Source organism: Engystomops pustulosus, chromosome 4, assembly GCF_040894005.1.
Source record: "Engystomops pustulosus chromosome 4, aEngPut4.maternal, whole genome shotgun sequence".
In the NCBI taxonomy this organism is placed as follows: Eukaryota; Metazoa; Chordata; class Amphibia; order Anura; family Leptodactylidae; genus Engystomops; species Engystomops pustulosus.
This window is the reverse complement of record NC_092414.1, coordinates 26,985,866-27,008,465: the sequence shown is the minus strand read 5'-3', so window position 1 is coordinate 27,008,465 and position 22,600 is coordinate 26,985,866. Positions and strand designations below refer to the sequence as shown.

At 47.6% G+C, this 22,600-nt stretch overlaps 1 long non-coding RNA gene across 1 annotated transcript in view; it reads right to left on the bottom strand.

Moving 5' to 3' along the window:
- Positions 1-767: 767 nt before the first annotated feature.
- Positions 768-22,600, bottom strand: part of LOC140128911 (uncharacterized) — a 38,136-nt gene continuing 16,303 nt past the window's right edge. Inside the window, exon 3 of the long non-coding RNA XR_011855182.1 lies at positions 768-801. This is a non-coding gene — a long non-coding RNA (uncharacterized lncRNA). The remainder of the gene's footprint in view (positions 802-22,600) is intronic.

Below are 22,600 nucleotides of genomic sequence, written 5' to 3'. Positions count from 1 at the left end.
CGCGTAACGATTTTTCTTCTATCAGTGATCACTTTTTAACCATGATTTTGAAATAAAGGTTGCTTTTTTACTTTTTCGCCTGTTGCCGATGATACTTTTTCCATTTTTTCCCATTTCCCCATTGGTCCCCGGGACCGGACCAGGTTCATCATCGTTGCACGGCCTTTCACACTTCTGAGCTGCAGACCAGGTGAGCTGACACCCTTCCTTTTTTGTTTTTTGTTATCAGAGTCAACATCTTGCATGTCTTCTTCTCCAACAGAATCAAGGGCTTTCGACCACTATGGGGAGACTATAGTAATTATATAGAAAACTATAGTTCTATAGTTGAATAGAAAACTATAGTTTTCCTACACAAACTATAGTTTGTGTAGGAAAATCTCCCCTGACATTGTTTCTCTTGCCTTCATCTTTGCAGGTAGTTGCCACCATATCTAAGAATGACCATGCTCTTGCCAGAGTCCTTCAACTTCCTTGTCAATATCCAATGATATTGAGGAGCACAAATACTAACCAAAAAAATTCTAACAAAAAGCTTTACTTTCATCCCAGATTTTTGCAGTTGAGCAAACAATGACAGTTGTTATTTTTAATAAAGATGAATGGGAATTACAGGACGCCTCAGTCGCCGATAAATCCTTTAATCCCACCAACTCTTGAGGGCCGATCTGAATGACAGACGACCGGTGTTTCCAGTATTGAATTACTCGCTGTGTTTCCCGTGACACTCGACAAACTACCAACTAAAATCCCGGAGATAGAATCCTGGCCGTGTAAAATGTTTTCTATATCTGGTGACACCTAAAATTGAGAACAAATATGTTTAGAAGACAGCTTGTTATAAACCTTTCGGAAAGATGGAAAGAACCTATGAACAGTCTGTGACGTGAGCACGGAGCTTACTGATATCCTGGATCCTTTCAGAATTCGGAAGTATTTTATGCAGAAGGTTTTTTAAATAATTAAGGAATATACAAATATGATATGTAGGGGCAAGCAATCGGGGCAAGCAAACCCCACCTCTGTATGATAAGGACTCACCCTTAGTAGATCTGCACCATACATGTACAGTCCAAGTACTGCGGAGGCATGAGGAGCACTAGAGATGGGCCAAACTTTGAAGGTTTTTTTTATAGTGTCCATGGAGGGACTTGCTAAGTGGAGATTTGGGACACTTAACCACTGGTCCATACAGACCTTTAGGTGGTTAAGTGCCCTAAATATACATATCATAAGTCATAGAATGATTCCAAAAAATTGCATCACAATATAAGGCAGCACCAGCATACAAAATGGGTGAAGGACAAAGAATCAGTTCAGCGAGGGTGCTCCCGGGTGGGGGTTGCTTGTAGTTATTGCTTAGACACTAGATAGTTATCTAGACAAGGTTGCCAGGTCTTAGAGAACAATCCCTCCTTATCATTCACTGTACAATAACGGGTGATCATTCATCATGATCCACATGGGTTTGGAATGTACAAGTTCAAGTGGAATCGTGGCTTTCTTCCAAGAGGTGGCGATGGCAATCTTGGGTGACAGAAAGAAATAGGACACAAACCTGTGAGAGAGGGTGTCAACCCGGGAATCTTTTTGATTGGCTCGTAGAAAGGGAGGTTAACCACAGTTATGGATTACAACACATGATATATGCTCCTCCAGAAGTGGCATACTTCAGAAGGTTCTGATGAAGACCTGAGGCTGTCATCGCAGCCGATCGCCGCTCCCCAATGATGTCACAGGGGTTGGCGATCGCAACAAAGATGGCAGTGCCCATGCACTGCTGTCTTTTAAATGCAGCCGACAGCGATCGAAGGGGTTAGTACTAGCAATCAGTGCTAGCAAACCCCACCTCTGTATGACGAGGGCTCGCCCTTAGTAGCTCCGAGCGTAAAGAGGTTAAACCACCCACAAGTCCTTATGTACCAGTCGTTTAGAGTACTAAATCTCTTTTTAGCAATTCCCTCTATTCCTGCTAGTAAATTAAAAAACGTACCTTGTTCTGATGTACCCTGCGCCTGTGCAGTCCCGCATTGTAGCCAGTGTACTACACCCCAGCTTCACTGCGCATGCAGTGGTGTATTGCTCCGGCTTCATTAAAGTACTGAGGAGGCATGATGGGGAGCACTAGAGATGGGTCCAATTCGCTTCATCAGACTAATATCTAGGTAACTATAAAGGTTTTTTTTTTATAGTGTCCATGGAGGGACTTGCTAAAGGGCGATTTAGGAAACAAAACCATTGGTCTATAGTTTTTTTTTAAATATTTTAAAGGTGTGCAAAAAATGAAGCATATACATATCAAAAGTCATAGAATGATTCAAAAGAATGGCATCACAATATAAGGCAGCATAAATATACAAAATGGGTGAAGGACAAAGAATAGGTGCAGCGAGGGTGCTCCAGGTGGGGAGGGGGGTAGAAGGGGCCTTATTGCTTAGACCAGGGGTCGGGAACCTATGGCTCGCGAGCCAGATATGGCTCTTTTGATGGCCGCATCTGGCTCGCAGCCGGGGCTCCTATCCAGGGGCTTAACTACAGCCGCAGCAACTGCTAATATGCCTGCCAAGACCAGGCTGTTGTGCCCCCGGCTGTAGTTATGCCCCTGGATGTATTCGGCAGATCAGCGCAGGGTCCGCTGGGTTAATTCAGGGGCGGCGCCTCTCTCTCCCTCCCTGCAGCAGTCTCCTCCTTGTGTGTGAGAGAGGGAGGGGAGGAGACTGTCTGCCTGCAGCAGCCAATCCCGGGGCTGGATGTAGCAGCGCGGGAGATTCAGACAGAGGAGACCAGAGAGCTGCATACTCCAGAGACATGAAGGAGAAGGAGTCCAAGGAGAAGGAGTCAGCAGCTGGGATCAGCCAGAGATAAGTGCTCCCTCCCCCAGTGTCTCCTCACACTCTGCCTTAACCCCTTAGTGTCCTGTGTGCAGCTATGAAGCTCTCCTGAGACCCCTCTGCATCATCCTCACATATCTTCCCCCACCACTGCATTTCTACATTAATCTGAGGTTATGCAGCAGCTTAGACACATGTTGGCGTCTGTATAGGGATGTTCTGCAGCGGTTGGCGTCTGTATAAGGATGTTCTGCAGCGGTTGGCGTCTGTATAGGAATGTTCTGCTGCGGTTGGCGTCTGTATGGGGATGTTCTGCATTGGTTGGCGTCTGTATAGGGATGTTCTGCAGCGGTTGGCGTCTGTATGGGGATGTTCTGCTGCGGTTGGCTCGTGTATAGGGATGTTCTGCAGAGGTTGGCTCGTGTATAGGAAAGTTCTTCTGCGGTTGGCGTCTGTATGGGGATGTTCTGCATTGGTTGGCGTATGTATAGGGATGTTCTGCATTGGTTGGCGTCTGTATGGGGATGTTCTGCATTTGTTGGCGTCTGTATAGCGATGTTCTGCAGCGGTTGGCGTCTGTATGGGGATGTTCTGCAGCGGTTGGCGTCTGTATAGGGATGTTCTGCAGCGGTTGGCGTCTGTATAAGGATGTTCTGCATTGGTTGGCGTCTGTATAAGGATGTTCTGCATTGGTTGGCGTCTGTATAAGGATGTTCTGCAGCGGTTGGCGTCTGTATAGGGATGTTCTGCATTGGTTGGCGTCTGTATAAGGATGTTCTGCATTGGTTGGCGTCTGTATAAGGATGTTCTGCTGCGGTTGGCTCATGTATAGGGATGTGCTGCAGCGGTTGGCTCATGTATAGGGATGTGCTGCAGCGGTTGGCTCATGTATAGGGATGTTCTGCTGCGGTTGGCTCATGTATAGGGATGTTCTGCATTGGTTGGCGTCTGTATAGGGATGTTCTGCATTGGTTGGCGTCTGTATAGGGATGTGCTGCAGCGGTTGGCTCATGTATGGGGATGTTCTGCTGCGGTTGGCTCATGTATAGGGATGTTCTGCTGCGGTTGGCTCATGTATAGGAATGTTCTGCTGCGGTTGGCTCATGTATAGGGATGTTCTGCAGCGGTTGGCGTCTGTATAAGGATGTTCTGCAGCGGTTGGCGTCTGTATAGGAATGTTCTGCTGCGGTTGGCGTCTGTATGGGGATGTTCTGCAGAGGTTGGCTCGTGTATAGGGAAGTTCTTCTGCGGTTGGCGTCTGTATGGGGATGTTCTGCATTGGTTGGCGTCTGTATAGGGATGTTCTGCATTGGTTGGCGTCTGTATAGGGATGTTCTGCATTGGTTGGCGTCTGTATGGGGATGTTCTGCATTAGTTGGCGTCTGTATGGGGATGTTCTGCAGCGGTTGGCGTCTGTATGGGGATGTTCTGCATTGGTTGGCGTCTGTATAGGGATGTTCTGCAGCGGTTGGCGTCTGTATGGGGATGTTCTGCAGCGGTTGGCGTCTGTATAGGGATGTTCTGCAGCGGTTGGCGTCTGTATAAGGATGTTCTGCATTGGTTGGCGTCTGTATAAGGATGTTCTGCATTGGTTGGCGTCTGTATAAGGATGTTCTGCAGCGGTTGGCATCTGTATAGGGATGTTCTGCATTGGTTGGCGTCTGTATAAGGATGTTCTGCATTGGTTGGCGTCTGTATAAGGATGTTCTGCTGCGGTTGGCTCATGTATAGGGATGTGCTGCAGCGGTTGGCTCATGTATAGGGATGTTCTGCAGCGGTTGGCTCATGTATAGGGATGTTCTGCAGCGGTTGGCTCATGTATAGGGATGTTCTGCATTGGTTGGCGTCTGTATAGGGATGTTCTGCATTGGTTGGCGTCTGTATAGGGATGTGCTGCAGCGGTTGGCTCATGTATGGGGATGTTCTGCTGCGGTTGGCTCATGTATAGGGATGTTCTGCTGCGGTTGGCTCATGTATAGGGATGTTCTGCTGCGGTTGGCTCATGTATAGGGATGTTCTGCTGCGGTTGGCTCATGTATAGGGATGTTCTGCAGCGGTTGGCGTCTGTATAAGGATGTTCTGCAGCGGTTGGCGTCTGTATAGGAATGTTCTGCTGCGGTTGGCGTCTGTATGGGGATGTTCTGCAGAGGTTGGCTCGTGTATAGGGAAGTTCTTCTGCGGTTGGCGTCTGTATGGGGATGTTCTGCATTGGTTGGCGTCTGTATAGGGATGTTCTGCAGCGGTTGGCGTCAGTTTTGGGATGTCCTGCTGCGGTTGGTGTCTGTATGGGGATGTTCTGCAGAGGTTGGCTCGTGTATAGGGAAGTTTTTCTGCGGTTGGCGTCTGTATGGGGATGTTCTGCATTGGTTGGCGTCTGTATAGGGATGTTCTGCATTGGTTGGCGTCTGTATGGGGATGTTCTGCATTGGTTGGCGTCTGTATAAGGATGTTCTGCATTGGTTGGCGTCTGTATGGGGATGTTCTGCATTGGTTGGCGTCTGTATGGTGATGTTCTGCTGCGGTTGGCTCATGTATAGGGATGTTCTGCTGCGTTTGGCTCATGTATAGGGATGTTCTGCAGCAGTTGGCTCATGTATGGGGATGTTCTGCTGCGGTTGGCTCTTGTATAGGGATGTTCTGCAGCAGTTGGCTCATGTATGGGGATGTTCTGCTGCGGTTGGCTCATGTATAGGGATGTTCTGCAGCAGTTGGCTCATGTATGGGGATGTTCTGCAGCGGTTGGCGTCTGTATTGGGACAAGCTCGTATGTAAATTATCTATTTTTTATTTTACAGGGAATTACCATTGCTTTGGTCCAGTGGAGGCTTAGTACCTGGGGGAGGAACACTCCTTGCTGTACTAATGTCTGCTGGAGCCATTGTTCTGTCAGTGTCCCTTTAAGCATATTGTACGGCTCTCGCAGAATTATATTTTAAAATATATGGCGCTTATGGCTCTCTCAGCCAAAAAGGTTCCTGACCCCTGGCTTAGACACTAGATAGTTATCTAGACAAGGCTGCCAGGTCTTAGAGAACAATCCCTCCTTATCATTCACTGTACAATAACGGGTGATCATTCATCATGATCCACATGGGTTTGGAATGTACAAGTTCAAGTGGAATCGTGGCTTTCTTCCAAGAGGTGGCGATGGCAATCTTGGGTGACAAAAAAAAAAGGACACAACAAACCTGTGAGAGAGGGTGTCAACCCGGGAATCTTTTTGATTGGCTCGTAGAAAGGGAGGTTAACCACAGTTATGGAATACAACACATGATATATGCTCCTCCGGAAACGGCATACTTTTGGGTGGAGATCAGTGCCTTGGTTCTCAAAATGTCTAAAACACTGGGGGTCATTTACTAAGGGCCCGATTCGCGTTTTCCCGACGTGTTACCCGAATATTTCCGATTTGCGTTGATTTCCCCTGAATTGCCCCGGGATTTTGGCACACGCGATCGTATTGTGGCGCATCGGCGCTGGCATGCACGCGATGGAAATTGGGGGGCGTGGCCGAACGAGAACCTGGCGGATTCGGAAAAACCGCCACATTTTTTTAAAAAATGCGTTGTGGAGCTTGCAATTACCTTCACTAGGAATAGGCCGGTGAACTTGAGTGTGTTCCGATGCTCTTCAGCGTCGGAGGAACTGCCTTAATGAATCCCGGCCGGACCCGAATCCACCGCAGAGAAGGCGCCGCTGGATCGCGAATGGACCGGGTAAGTAAATCTGCTCCATTGTCATTGGTGAGTAGGAAAAGATTTACAATTCTAAAAGGTGCCATCAGAGAAATATTTTATAACTGGCCTCAGCCATAGACATTTTGGTAGAGACTCCAGCTGTATTTTCCTCCATATCCTTGCCATAAGTTTTACCCAAATCTCCCTTCAATGCAAGCATGTTGAGTAAACAAAGGACAGGGGGTCACAGACAAAGTGACGGGTTTGGTTGCATCAAAGACATTCAGTGTCAGTGCAATTAAATCTCATGACCTCAAACATGGTGTCACAAAAGTTACAAATACAGTTTAAACCTTAAACCCAGTATAGAACACTTGTGGCTGCATTCTAGATCAATCTAGAACTACCAATGATGCTAGCCATAGAGGTGGAGGTGGTATAATCCACGTTTGAGGTGGCCCCATGACGTCAATGAAAAAGAAAGAAGTGGGTGGCCCCAAGGGGATTATAGGGCAGGCTTCAATAATTACCCACTGCTTATCATGGAAAACAATAGGCGGGGCAAGCCGTATACTAGTATTTGGATATGTCAGTAACTTGAAAGTTAGGAGCACATAAAATTGATGCTAGAATTCGGGTTCTCTTAGAACCCATACAAACGTATTAATATCTCTCTGGAGGTTATTAAGGCATGAGGAAGGAACATCAATAGAGACTGTCTGAAAACAGTACGACAGCTTTGGTAGGAGGGTCATTTCAATAATTTTATGGAATCATGGAGATGAAGGCCTGTAGCGCTTCCCTTCTAGGTGGTTGGCCAGCAAAGGGAGACTTATAATAGAGAATTAAAGTGCTGCCCACCCAGCCCTTCTCCATAGAGGAATATTGCGCATGGCACCATATGGCAAGAAAAGATAGGACATGTCCTATCTTTTCACGGGGTTCGGACAGCACCATCGCACCCATTGCCGTCAATGGGGGGTGTTTATTGGCCGTACATACGTCGGCCGTATATACGTCCCCCATACGGCAGTGTGAATGTAGCCTAAGAGAGAGCCATACACTCTAAAATTGGGTCATGATCAGAAACAGCAAGGTGATGCCCTACCAGGTAGAGAGGGTATTGTATCTAGTGACTTACTAACAACAGGAAAGTCAACGACCAAGAACCTCTCCCTGTTTGCGCGGGTTTTGTCATGGGTGCCCCTGCGATCCATGTCTCGGATTGCGGGCACACCCATGCCCCTCTCCGTTGTGGCGCTGCCTCAGTCCCCAGCCCGCTCTTACCTCTCCCCGATCCTGCGGCTAGGCCGCGTGTGCGGCCCCACTCTAGGCCAGCATCCCGCTGATTGGCGCTGGCACTCCCGGTTTCCTTATGGGCTGGCTGTTTCCAGGATTCCCTGCTGGATCTTAGTATGGCGGGCATACATCTGCGCCAGGGAGAGGAGGAGGGGGAGAACATCGCTCACCCCGCCCCTCTCCATAGCTTAACATAGAGCCCAGCGCCGTATTTCGTCGAATGTCCAATCTTTCTACGGGCTACTGAACGGTTCGGTGCTGCATGTGTGCTGCAGTGTACCGCTCCTGTACTGCACCGTGAGGCCATTGGCCGTATATACACCCCCCATTTTCTTTGTGTGAATGTAGCCTAAGAAAGAGCCATAGACTCTAAAATTGGGTCATGATCAGAAACAGACCTTCCCGCTTTGCGCCAGGCTCTGGTGAAGACCAGGTGCCACTTAGACTCCGGTCCCAGGTGTCGGCTAGTACCATCTCCCACGGTGGTCCAGGGGGTCCACTTACCCCGAACCCTGCCAGGTTTCCTCCGGGTCCTCTGGTTTCCTCCCACACTCCAAAACATACTGGTAGGTTGATTAGATTGTGAGCCAGGGATCAGGGACTGATGTGACAAGCTCTGTACAGCGCTGCGTAATCTGTGTGCACTATAGAAATAAAGAAATTATTATTATTAACCTGTAACTGGAAGGTAAAGGTAACATAGTACTGAAGTCCTGTTCTGCGAAAGTAAGCTGGTCAGAAGAAGGTTTATCATTAAAGAAACTCAACAAAAGATCACTTGAGGGCAATACTGCTTCTGATGACCATCAATAGTTAGAACTGAACAGTAATGAAAGGAGTTTTTCTCTTTAATGATATTTAGGACCAGTCCATGGGTGGCTTAAAATGGGAGACCATCTGCAGCTCCCTGGACTGGCTGCCACATAGATAATGACATTGGCCTTCCAGCTTCTTTTTCTGTCATTTTTCCGGCACTAGAGGCAGATGATTTGTGGGGGCTCTAAGTCGAAGCCCCAACTTCTGATATTACTGACCTTGATCATCAATATCATTACGGTAGAATATATTTCAGGGGTGTAGGATATTCAGGCTGCAGAAATGCCACCAGGGCAAATGCTAAATCCCAGTTGTCTATTGTAGATAAATGGATATATATGACTGTACAGGGGGCCATGATCTGTCTGTACAATTTGTGGCCAGATCATGACCCCCACAGAATTCTATTACACCCGGTTCCGGTATGGGAGGGGAGCTGCTGAGCTTTTAGCCTTAGGGCAGATTCACACTGAGATAGATAGATAGATTTGAGATAGATCGATAGGAGAAAGATATGAGATAGATAAATAAAAAAAATAGATAGATAGATGATAGATAGATAGATAGATATGAGATAGATAGATAGATAGATAGATAGATAGATAGATAGATAGATAGATATTAGATAGATAGATAGATACTTGCTTTTATTTACACAGATACACATGTAATTTATGCACAACCTGCTACAAATTTTCACTGTACTAAGATCTGTTTAGATCTCCCTTATCACTTACTTATATATATACGCTGTATATTCATGTATTGATTATTATATGCATTGTTTTTCACGGTCCTTGCATGGACCAATGAGATGTATCACTGGCCTTTATATGTTTGCACATTGATCTATGTAACATGCTTGACAAAGGCTCCTTGTGGGCTGAAACGTTGCACATGGAATAAAAGACACCCCGTCACCTTTTTGACACTAATCCGGAGTGCTGCCAGTTTTTGAAACTTTATTACTGAGGCTCTCGGGCCAGAGGGCATCTGGACTTTGCACCCACCAGCATTGCGGTGCTGCTCCAAACTTTTTCACATATCCATTGGGCATTGGAGCTGATTTGCACGCAAATTATTGCATTACTTTTTTTTTTTCAACATGGATATTTTTTCGGGGGAACCATTCCATCTCTTTACCTACACCGAGGAGGACCAGGCGAGGATTGTACAGGAACTACAGGGCGATACAACCTTCTTGAGTACACCATCGACCAGCGAACTCAAAAGACAATATGAAGCTTCTATGAAAAAATTGATCTCGCTTCAGCTGCACTTATTGACACTAGGAGAGTATCTCAAAGCTAAACGGATCCCAAGGGGAATGAGATCCAATGTCCGTCCCAACCTTTTCTCTCAAGACGTATCTTTCTGCTTAAAATGTATGCATATCTCGAATAAGTACTCTCTAGACCTCATTATGTTGAACATCGAATATCTACAGATGGAGATCAAAAAACTGGAAACTCTGACTACAGAGACACAAGAAAAATTAAAAGAAAATGTCCCGACAGACGAATTCAAAGAATTTATTGAGTCCGTTAACAAGAAAACTGCACAGCTCAAGAGCGAACAGGAGCATACCAAAAGAACCAAGTGGGCGAGAGACAACGAGGACTACCGACTGGGTAGGATTTATGGATGGCAGGGTACACACACAGTCACCGTGGGAAACGCCAATAGAGAACCATCAACAAAGAAAAAAAGACGGACCCCGATCAAGAAAACACGGGGAGACGACATGAATTCGACGCCTAATATGGAACCTACATGTGACCCTCTGCCTTTTTTAGGGGACAATATGGACAGAGACGAACCCGGCGGGGCGGCCAGCGCCACCACCGGTGGAGAAAAAAACAGAACACTGAAAAACAGGACTTTACCCCCGAGAGCAGTGAACAACAGCAAGAAGAAGTAGAATTGGTGGTGGTAAATATATCTTCCAAACCATTATCTGATAGTGAAATGTCTGTGTTACAAAAGGGGTTATCTTATTGTCCTTGTTCCCACACTGACCAGTTTGAACTTGAGGTTGACCTGCAGAGACTACATAGAAACATGAGTCTCAAACACTGGTTCCACAATAACCCGAGTGTACCTAAGACATATAATAATTTAGACCCAAAAAGATTTAATCTATCCAACAAAAGTACTTTTTGTCCAAATGTTGAAGTTCCTGCTATAACAGCGTTTATGAATGCGGTTAAACAAGATCTAGAGGCATTACACCATGAGAGTGACACTAGATTATCACGCGCCAATCTCCGCGCGGACGAGATCTCCGCTCTTGACCGGCTTGCCCATGACGGCGACATTACCATCAAGCCCGCCGACAAAGGCGGAGCTGTCGTCGTCATGGACACGTCAGCCTACATTGCGGAGATCAGACGCCAGCTGGACGATGGCACTGTCTACAAATATGTTGCCACTGATCCCAAATTTGAGCTAGGACGCCGCATCTCACACATAATTGGGACGGCGACCAATTTGGGGATCATCAGTGAAAGTATGCAGAAATTCCTGACTGTCGATAATCCACGTACCCCGGTTCTATATACACTCCCCAAAATACATAAAAATTTGGAATACCCCCCAGGGAGACCGATTGTCTCAGGGAGGGGCTCCATAACTTCAAATATAGCGATCTTTTTGGATCAAGCGTTGAGGGAATTATCGACCAGGGGCCAATCTTATATCCGGGACACCACGGATTTCTTATGCAAACTCAATGAGCTACAACTAACAGACACCTCACACGTGACACTGGTCTCCTTCGACGTAGTGTCACTGTATACGTCCATTAATCACGACATGGGAGTAAGATGCGTAGAATAACAATTACAACATTCTCACTTCAACACAGCGGAAACAATTTTCATTTTAGATCTTTTGAAACTGGTATTGCACAACAACTACTTTCTTTTTGGTAATGAATTTTTTTTGCAGCTCAAGGGAGTGGCAATGGGGGCGAATATGGCCCCCACTTACGCCAACATTGTCATGACTACACCCGAGGAGGACTTCGTCTATGTGTCCCACCACTTCCAATACGTTATGGGGTGGTGGCGATACATAGACGATGTCTTCCTCTTGTGGACAGGTGACTTGGAACAACTTACAAGTTTTCATGAGTATTTAAACACTATCGATGACGATATCAAGTTCACCATTGTAAAATCTAAACAGAACCTCCAATTTCTGGATGTTCTGGTGGAGAACACGACATATGGGATCACCACAGATGTATTCTACAAACCAACGGATAGGAACACTATATTACGCTTTGAAAGCAACCACCCCCGACCAATGGTCAACTCTCTCCCTCTCAGCCAGCTATACAGAGTAAAACGTATTGCTGGAGATGAGGAGAAATTACAGAGAAACACTACACTGATGCTATCCAAATTTGCACAGAGGGGGTATCCTAAAAGAATCCTGGCTAAAAACAAAGAAAAACTTGATTCCGTCAAGAGGGAGGAATTATTAGTACCAAAAACCCAACATGATAAGAAAGGGCGGATCCCCTTCATTTCCACTTACTGTGACACCAGTAACAGGGTAGGATCCATAATAAAAAAACATTGGAGAATATTGGCGAGCGATCCCACTGGGGTACCCGAATTCCATAATCCCCCAATCCTATCCTACAGGAGAGCAAAGAACATTAAAGACCGGGTAGTCAAGACTGACATAGGTCCCCTAAAAACAGTCACACAAAGAGGAATACTCGGTCCCATAAGAAAAGGTTGTTTTTAGAGATGAGCGAACACTAAAATGCTCGGGTACTCGTTATTCGAGACGAACTTTTCCCGATGCTCGAGTGCTCGTCTCGAATAACGAACCCCATTGAAGTCAATGGGAGACTCGAGCATTTTTCAAGGGGACCAAGGCTCTGCACAGGGAAGCTTGGCCAAACACCTGGGAACCTCAGAAAAGCATGGAAACACCACGGAAATGGACAGGAAACAGCAGGGGCAGCATGCATGGATGCCTCTGAGGCTGCATAATCGCACCATTATGCCAAAATTATGGGCAACAGCATGGCCATGACAGAGTGACAGAATGAAGCTAGATAGCATCTAAAACATCCAATAATTGACCCTGACACTATAGGGGACGGCATGCAGAGGCAGCGGCAGCAGGCTAGAGAGTGGCATGGCGACATACCCTAAATGGACTCAGGCTTCAAACCAATGGGTGGCAGAGAGGAACCAAAGGAGGTGAGCAAGAAGCGCTCAAATAATATCGGTACATGATAAAAGTTTGCCAGTATATTTTGTGGATTACACAGCAGGGTGGCGACAAAGTTAACATGGAAGCCATGAAAACAACCGAAAATTCTGCCTGACACAGCTCGTTTGATAAGGGGACCATGTATGGAGGCAGTGAACTAGTAGTAGATTAAAGGTGCTGCAGTTAAAACTATGTTAGTTGGATCTTGGCATGGAGCTGGCGCTCCGCTGCCAGGCGAGCTTTCGCCAATCCAAGCCCCTGTCTCTAGGCTACTCCCCAAACAGCACTTCTAAGAACCTTTTGTATAAGATCAAGTGTAGTAGCGTTCTTATAAGTTTAGGATATGCCGGGTGAGGGGAATGTAAACAGATGCGCAAGAAGCGCTGAAATAATATCCCTAAATGGTAAAAGTTTGCAAGTATATTTTGGGGATTACACAGCAGGGTGGCGACAAAGTTAACAACTTTGATGTGGAATGCCCTGTAATAGCTCTTGGGCGGTGTGCCTTTTATCGCCTAGGCTCAGCAGTTTCAGCACCGCCTGCTGTCGCTTAGCGACGGCACTGCTGCTGTGCCTAGAGCTACCGACTGATGGCGCCATGCCCACGGATGGTGATTCGGAGGAGGAGGAGGTGGAGGAGGGGTGGGAGGAGGTATAGTAGGCCTTTGAGACCTGGACCGAGGTAGGCCCCGCAATTCTCTGCGTCGGCAGTATATGACCAGCCCCAGGGTCAGACTCGGTCCCAGCCTGCACCAAGTTAAGTGTAGTAGCGTTCTTATAAGTTTGGGATATGGCGGGTGAGGGGAATGTAAACAGATGCGCAAGAAGCGCATGATGCGCATGGAGCTGGCGTTCCGCTGCCAGGCGAGCTTTCGCCAATCCAAGCCCCTGTCTCTAGGCTACTCCCCAAACAGCACTTCTAAGAACCTTTTGTATAAGATCAAGTGTAGTAGCGTTCTTATAAGTTTAGGATATGCCGGGTGAGGGGAATGTAAACAGATGCGCAAGAAGCGCTGAAATAATATCCCTAAATGGTAAAAGTTTGCCAGTATATTTTGGGGATTACACAGCAGGGTGGTGACAAAGTTAACAACTTTGATGTGGAATCCATGAAAACAACCCAAATTTCTGCCTGACACACCTCGTTTGATAAAGGGACGATGTATGGAGGCAGCTATATGGACGACTTTTGGAGGTAGCAATGGAGACAACGTGTGGAGGCTGCAATGGAGACAATTTAATTTGGATAGTGCCTGTATGTGGCAGTCCCAAACATTTTTCAAACCAGAGGAGCAGGTAGGTGGCCCTCCAGTAAAATGGGATAGATTGAGTGCCTGTATGTGGCAGTCCCAAAAATGTTTCAAACCAGAGGAGCAGGTAGGTGGCCCTCCAGTAAAATGGAATAGATTGAGTGCCTGTATGTGGCAGTCCCAAAAATTGTTCAAACCAGAGGAGCAGGTAGGTGGCCCTGCAGTAAAATGGAATAGATTGAGTGCCTGTATGTGGCAGTCCCAAAAATTGTTCAAACCAGAGGAGCAGGTAGGTGGCCCTGCAGTAAAATGGAATAGATTGAGTGCCTGTATGTGGCAGTCCCAAAAATGTTTCAAACCAGAGGAGCAGGTAGGTGGCCCTCCAGTAAAATGGAATAGATTGAGTGCCTGTATGTGGCAGTCCCAAAAATTGTTCAAACCAGAGGAGCAGGTAGGTGGCCCTGCAGTAAAATGGAATAGATTGAGTGCCTGTATGTGGCAGTCCCAAAAATTGTTCAAACCAGAGGAGCAGGTAGGTGGCCCTGCAGTAAAATGGAATAGATTGAGTGCCTGTATGTGGCAGTCCCAAAAATGTTTCAAACCAGAGGAGCAGGTAGGTGGCCCTCCAGTAAAATGGAATAGATTGAGTGCCTGTATGTGGCAGTCCCAAAAATTGTTCAAACCAGAGGAGCAGGTAGGTGGCCCTGCAGTAAAATGGAATAGATTGAGTGCCTGTATGTGGCAGTCCCAAAAATTGTTCAAACCAGAGGAGCAGGTAGGTGGCCCTGCAGTAAAATGGAATAGATTGAGTGCCTGTATGTGGCAGTCCCAAAAATTGTTCAAACCAGAGGAGCAGGTAGGTGGCCCTGCAGTAAAATGGAATAGATTGAGTGCCTGTATGTGGCAGTCCCAAAAATGTTTCAAACCAGAGGAGCAGGTAGGTGGCCCTCCAGTAAAATGGAATAGATTGAGTGCCTGTATGTGGCAGTCCCAAAAATTGTTCAAACCAGAGGAGCAGGTAGGTGGCCCTGCAGTAAAATGGAATAGATTGAGTGCCTGTATGTGGCAGTCCCAAAAATTTTTTAAAACAGAGGACCGGGTAGGTGGCCCTCCAGAAAAATGGAATAGATTGAGTGCCTGTATGTGGCACTCACAAAAATTGTTTCAAACAGAGGACCGGGTAGGTGGCCCTCCAGAAAAATTAAATGCATGAAGTACTATAGCAAGAGCCAGTGGGCCCTGTCAAAAAATAGCCATTTTCCTCTGCTTTAGTGTACAAAGAGGAGGAGAAGGAGGAAAATGAGGAGGAGGAGGAGGAGTGGATCAATTATTCAGGTTGAGCTTCCTTCACCTGGTGGAGATTGGAAATTCTGAGAAATCCAGCCTTTATTCATTTTAATAAGCGTCAGCCTGTCAGCGCTGTCAGTCGACAGGCGTGTACGCTTATCGGTGATGATGCCACCAGCTGCACTGAAAACCCGCTCGGACAAGACGCTAGCGGCAGGGCAGGCAAGAACCTCCAAGGCGTACAGCGCCAGTTCGTGCCACATGTCCAGCTTTGAAACCCAGTAGTTGTAGGGAGCTGTGTGATCATTTAGGACGATGGTATGGTCAGCTACGTACTCCCTCACCATCTTTCTGTAAAGATCAGCCCTACTCTGCCGAGACTGGGGACAGGTGACAGTGTCTTGCTGGGGTGACATAAAGCTGGCAAAAGCCTTGTAAAGCGTACCCTTGCCAGTGCTGGACAAGCTGCCTGCTCGCCTACTCTCCCTCGCTACTTGTCCCGCAGAACTACGCACTCTGCCGCTAGCGCTGTCAGAAGGGAAATACTGTTTCAGCTTGTGCACCAGGGCCTGCTGGTATTCATGCATTCTCACACTCCTTTCCTCTCCAGGGATGAGAGTGGGAAGATTTTGCTTGTACCGTGGGTCCAGGAGAGTGAACACCCAGTAATCGGTGCTGGAATAAATTCTTTGAACGCGAGGGTCACGGGATAGGCAGCCTAGCATGAAATCTGCCATATGCGCCAGAGTACCAACGCGTAAGAATTCACTCCCCTCACTGGCCTGACTGTCCATTTCCTCCTCCTCCAACTCCTCCAACTCCTCTTCTTCTGCCCATACACGCTGAACAGTGAAGGACTCAACAATGGTCCCCTCTTGTGTCTCGCCAACATTCTCCTCCTCTTCCTCCTCATCCTCCTCCACCTCCACCTCCTCCGATATGCGCTGAGAAACAGACCTCAGGGTGCTTTGGCTATCAACAAGGGAATATTCTTCCCCCGTCTCTTGTGACGAGCGCAAAGCTTCCGACTTCATGCTGACCAGAGAGTTTTTCAACAGGCCAAGCAGCGGGATGGTGAGGCTGATGATGGCGGCATCGCCACTGACCATCTGTGTTGACTCCTCAAAGTTACTCAGCACCTGACAGATATCAGACATCCACGTCCACTCCTCATTGTAGACTTGAGGAAGCTGACTGACCTGACTACCAGTTCTGGTGGAAGTTGACATCTGGCAGTCTACAATCGCTCTGCGCTGCTGGTAAACTCTGGATAACATGGTCAGTGTTGAATTCCACCTCGTGGGCACGTCGCACAACAGTCGGTGAGCGGGCAGTTGGAGGCGGCGCTGCGCTGCCCTGAGAGTGGCAGCATCTGGGCTGGACTTCCTGAAATGCGCACAGATGCGGCGCACCTTCGTGAGCAAATCAGACAGATTGGGGTATGTCTTGAGGAAACGCTGCACTATCAGATTTAACACATGGGCCAGGCATGGCACATGTGTCAGTCTGCCGAGTTGCAGAGCCGCCACCAGGTTACGGCCGTTGTCACACACAACCATTCCCGGCTTGAGGTTCAGCGGTGCCAGCCACAGATCAGTCTGCGCCGTGATGCCCTGTAATAGCTCTTGGGCGGTGTGCCTTTTGTCGCCTAGGCTCAGCAGTTTGAGCACCGCCTGCTGTCGCTTAGCGACGGCACTGCTGCTGTGCCTAGAGCTACCGACTGATGGCGCCGTGCCCACGGATGGTAGTTCGGAGGAGGAGGTGGAGGAGGGGTGGGAGGAGGAGGAGGCATAGTAGGCCTGAAACACCTGGACCGAGGTAGGCCCCGCAATCCTCGGCGTCGGCAGTATATGAGCAGCCCCAGGGTCAGACTCGGTCCCAGCCTCCACCAAGTTAACCCAATGTGCCGTCAGCGATATATAGTGGCCCTGCCCGGCAGCACTCGTCCACGTGTCCGTGGTCAGGTGGACCTTGTCAGAAACGGCGTTGGTCAGGGCACGGATGATGTTGTCTGACACGTGCTGGTGCAGGGCTGGGACGGCACATCGGGAAAAGTAGTGGCGGCTGGGGACCGAATACCGAGGGGCGGCCGCCGCCATGAGGTTGCGAAAGGCCTCGGTCTCTACTAGCCTATAGGGCAGCATCTCCAGGCTAAGCAATCTGGAGATGTGCACATTAAGGGCTTGGGCGTGCGGGTGGGTTGCACTATATTTGCGTTTCCGCTCCAGCGTCTGGGGTATGGAGAGCTGAACGCTGGTGGATGCTGTGGAGGATCGTGGAGGCGACGATGGGGTTTTTGTGCCAGGGTCCTGGGCAGGGGGCTGACTAGCAGCTGACACAGGGGAAGGAGCAGTGGTGTGCACGGCCGGAGGTGAACGGGCTTGTTGCCACTGAGTGGGGTGCTTAGCATTCATATGCCTGCGCATACTGGTGGTAGTTAAGCTAGTAGTGGTGGAACCCCTGCTGAGCCTGGTTTGGCAAATGTTGCACACCACAGTCCGTCGGTCATCCGGTGTTTCCTTAAAGAACCTCCACACTTCTGAAGATCTAGCCCTCGCCGCAAGAGCCCTCACCACGGGAGCTTCACTAGTTGACAGTGGCGCTGATGCACCAGCTCTGGCCCTGCCTCTCCGTCTGGCCCCACCACTGCCTCTTCCAACCTGTTCAGGTCGAGGACTCTCCTCCGTCTCAGAAGCACTGTGTTCACCCGGCCTCTCAACCCAGCTTGGGTCTGTCACCTCATCATCCTCCGATCCCTCAGTCTGCTCCCCCCTCGGACTTCCTGCCCTGACAACAACTTCCCCACTGTCTGACAACCGTGTCTCCTCATCGTCGGACACCTCTTTACACACTTCCACTACGTCAAGAAGGTCATCATCACCCACAGACTGTGACTGGTGGAAAACCTGGGCATCGGAAAATTGCTCAGCAGCAACCGGACAAGTGGTTTGTGACTGTGGGAAGGGTCCAGAAAACAGTTCCTCAGAGTATGCCGGTTCAAATGCCAAATTTTCCTGGGAGGGGGCAGACTGGGGGGGAGGAGGCTGAGGTGCAGGAGCTGGAGGAGTGGCGATTTCGGTGACATGGGTGGACTGCGTGGAAGACTGACTGGTGGTGGACAAATTGCTTGAAGCATTGTCAGCAATCCACGACATCACCTGTTCGCACTGTTCTGGCCTCAACAGTGCTCTACCACGAGTCCCAGTAACTTCAGACATGAACCTAGGGAGTGTAGCTCTGCGGCGTTCCCCTGCTCCCTCATCAGCAGGTGGTGTCTCACCCCGCCCAGGACCACGGCCTCTGACCCCTGCAGTAGTTGGACGCCCACGTCCCCGCCCTCGTCCTCTACCCCTAGCCCTCGGGTTAAACATTTTTAAAATGAGAGTTCTAACTTTATTTTTTTTTTTACTTTTTTTTTTTTTTTTTTGTGTTTTTTTTTTTTTTTGAGTTTTTAAAACCAAACAATGCTATCCTATTGCTATGGCTATTTTCTAGCCAAGTATCAAAGGAAGCACACTACTATGCCAGATGAGATGACACTGAGTTATTGCCTAATAGAAATCCAACCCCTACTGAATTTTGCCACTTCGGCCTTTGCTATGGATATGTGCGCCACTAAGCGCAGAACACAGCGGTCGCAAGTCCCACTACAAATTGCTCAGAATTGGCAAGTACATGCACTGCAGAAACTACAGTCACCAGCAGATCAACCAGAAATCAAATATATAGAACGCTACTGTAGGCTTCAAGAAGCTGTTTGTATTCTCCTATGGCTATTTTCTAGCCAAGTATCAAAGGAAGCACAGTACTATGCCAGATGAGATGACACTGAGTTATTGCCTAATAGAAATCCAACCCCTACTGAATTTTGCCACTTCGGCCTTTGCTATGGATATGTGCGCCACTAAGCGCAGAACACAGCGGTCGCAAGTCCCACTACAAATTGCTCAGAATTGGCAAGTACATGCACTGCAGAAACTACAGTCACCAGCAGATCAACCAGAAATCAAATATATAGAACGCTACTGTAGGCTTCAAGAAGCTGTTTGTATTCTCCTATGGCTATTTTCTAGCCAAGTATCAAAGGAAGCACAGTACTATGCCAGATGAGATGACACTGAGTTATTGCCTAATAGAAATCCAACCCCTACTGAATTTTGCCACTTCAGCCTTTGCTATGGATATGTGCGCCACTAAGCGCAGAACACAGCGGTCGCAAGTCCCACTACAAATTGCTCAGAATTGGCAAGTACATGCACTGCAGAAACTACAGTCACCAGCAGATCAACCAGAAATCAAATATATAGAACGCTACTGTAGGCTTCAAGAAGCTGTTTGTATTCTCCTATGGCTATTTTCTAGCCAAGTATCAAAGGAAGCACAGTACTATGCCAGATGAGATGACACTGAGTTATTGCCTAATAGAAATCCAACCCCTACTGAATTTTGCCACTTCAGCCTTTGCTATGGATATGTGCGCCACTAAGCGCAGAACACAGCGGTCGCAAGTCCCACTACAAATTGCTCAGAATTGGCAAGTACATGCACTGCAGAAACTACAGTCACCAGCAGATCAACCAGAAATCAAATATATAGAACGCTACTGTAGGCTTCAAGAAGCTGTTTGTATTCTCCTATGGCTATTTTCTAGCCAAGTATCAAAGGAAGCACAGTACTATGCCAGATGAGATGACACTGAGTTATTGCCTAATAGAAATCCAACCCCTACTGAATTTTCCCACTTCGGTCTTTGCTATGGATATGTGTGCCACTAAGAGCTAAACACAACGGTAGCAAGTCCCCCTGCTAATTCCTCACAAAATGGTAAAAGATGCAAATTAAAATAAAAAAAGTAGAACGTTATTGTAGCCCTAAGAAGGGCTGTTGGGTTCTTTGAGAATCACTCCTGCCTAACAGTAAGCTAATAGAACACCCTAACGCTTTCCCTGAGCAGCAGCAGCTCTCTCCCTAGCGGCATCCAGAGACAGAATGATCCGAGCAGCGCGGCCAGCGGCTAGTCTATCCCAGGGTCACCTGATCTGGCCAGCCAACCACTGCTATCGACGTGTAAGGGTACCACGTCATGCTGGGTGGAGTGCAGAGTCTCCTGGCTTGTGATTGGCTCTGTTTCTGGCCGCCAAAAAGCAAAACGGCGGGAGCTGCCATTTTCTCGAGCGGGCGAAGTATTCGTCCGAGTAACGAGCAGTTTCGAGTACCCTAATGCTCGACCGAGCATCAAGCTCGGACGAGCATGTTCGCTCATCTCTAGTTGTTTTCCATGTAGAGCGTGCATTAACTGTTCATATGTGCTCAAAGGTGACACTTTTACCCACAATGACAAACAGTACAAAATCCAGTACTACCTCGATTGTAATAGCGAGTTTGTCGTCTATTTGTTAAGCTGCCCATGCAATTTAAAATATGTGGGCGAGACAACACTAGACTTCAAAACGAGGTTCGGACAACACAGATACACCATACGTAAAAGAAAGAAAGACTTACCGGTGAGTAGACACTTCACTGAGGCCGGACATAAAGAGAGTGATTTAAAATTTCGAATTATTGACCATATCCCTATGCCCAGGAGAGGGGGCAACAGAGAAGCTATCCTTAGAAAACAGGAATTGAGATGGATACATAAGTTGGGTACCTTGCAGCCGAACGGCCTAAATATCGAATATAATTTGAATAGCATCATTTAGATACTATGAGTTTGCTGCCCATGATGGTGACTCTTGTTGTTTGACGCCCTGTGGTTACCTGTATAGCCCACTTGTGACCCCATGTGTAGGTTACCCTGGAGATATTTCTCCGCCAGTGGTTTTTTGACACAACATTGATGCTGTATCCACAGCTTTTCAAACATATTCATTTTCTTCTTTATCTTTGCTTACAGATTGAACTTGAACCATCGACCCCCATCGGCTGGATCATATCCCCCCACAAGTCTCGAGCACTTAGTGAGCATTATTGTCTTAATAGTGTGCATTGGTCCTTATTTTTTCTACTTTATGTATACATTAGTGGTGACCCTCTTTTGGGAACCCTGGTGTCAGGCACAATAAAGAGGTTTTTTTTCCCCTGTGACTACATTCTCCGCTAGATCTGGGCAGGATATGGGTTAAGTGCGGCAGTTATCTGCGACACAATACCCTGTTCCGGGCGTAGTGAAACCAATGGTGTTTTACTGTTGGGATCACATATACGCACCCATGACCTGGAGACAAGAATAGTCACCCCATATGACCCCTAGTGGTCGACCAGTATGCCTTGAAAACATCAGGAGTCCCCATTATGATTTTACCTGAGGTCGGCCCAAATCCAAGATGGCCGCCGGCACCACGAACTCTGGCAACATGTCACTTCCGGTTTCAGACTAAACGGAACCACTACACACAGCCGACTTCCTTCACAACAGATAGAGGTTGGCGCCAGAACACAGCTGATTCTACACTGCATCAGGAATTCATGAATGAAGAGCCGAGACTAGGGGCGGTCCGAACGCCGATGGGAGGGTACTTGCTTTTATTTACACAGATACACATGTAATTTATGCACAACCTGCTACAAATTTTCACTGTACTAAGATCTGTTTAGATCTCCCTTATCACTTACTTATATATATACTCTGTATATTCATGTATTGATTATTATATGCATTGTTTTTCACGGTCCTTGCATGGACCAATGAGATGTATCACTGGCCTTTATATGTTTGCACATTGATCTATGTAACATGCTTGACAAAGGCTCCTTGTGGGCTGAAACGTTGCACATGGAATAAAAGACACCCCGTCACCTTTTTGACACTAATCCGGAGTGCTGCCAGTTTTTGAAACTTTAGATAGATAGATAGATAGATAGATAGATAGATAGATAGATATGAGATAGATAGATAGATATGTGGAACCCCAGCGAATCTTTGTTCTTCTGGGCCTGACCATAGTGTAGCCGCTGATAAGTTTCAGTGATAGTGAACCTTTTAGAGATCGAGTGCCCAAAATGAGACCCAAAAGCACTAGCTTTACCAAAGTGCCAACACAGCAATTTAGGCAGTAACAAACTTATTGCTACCAGAATTTTTGAGCTCCAATCCGATCCTGTCTACACCTTTTCACTCTTTGGACAGGACCAAGCAGCACAGGATGGGTCACTTTAAAATAGGAGGGCCCTACTTGGACTGCCTGAGACTGCAGGCTCTGGC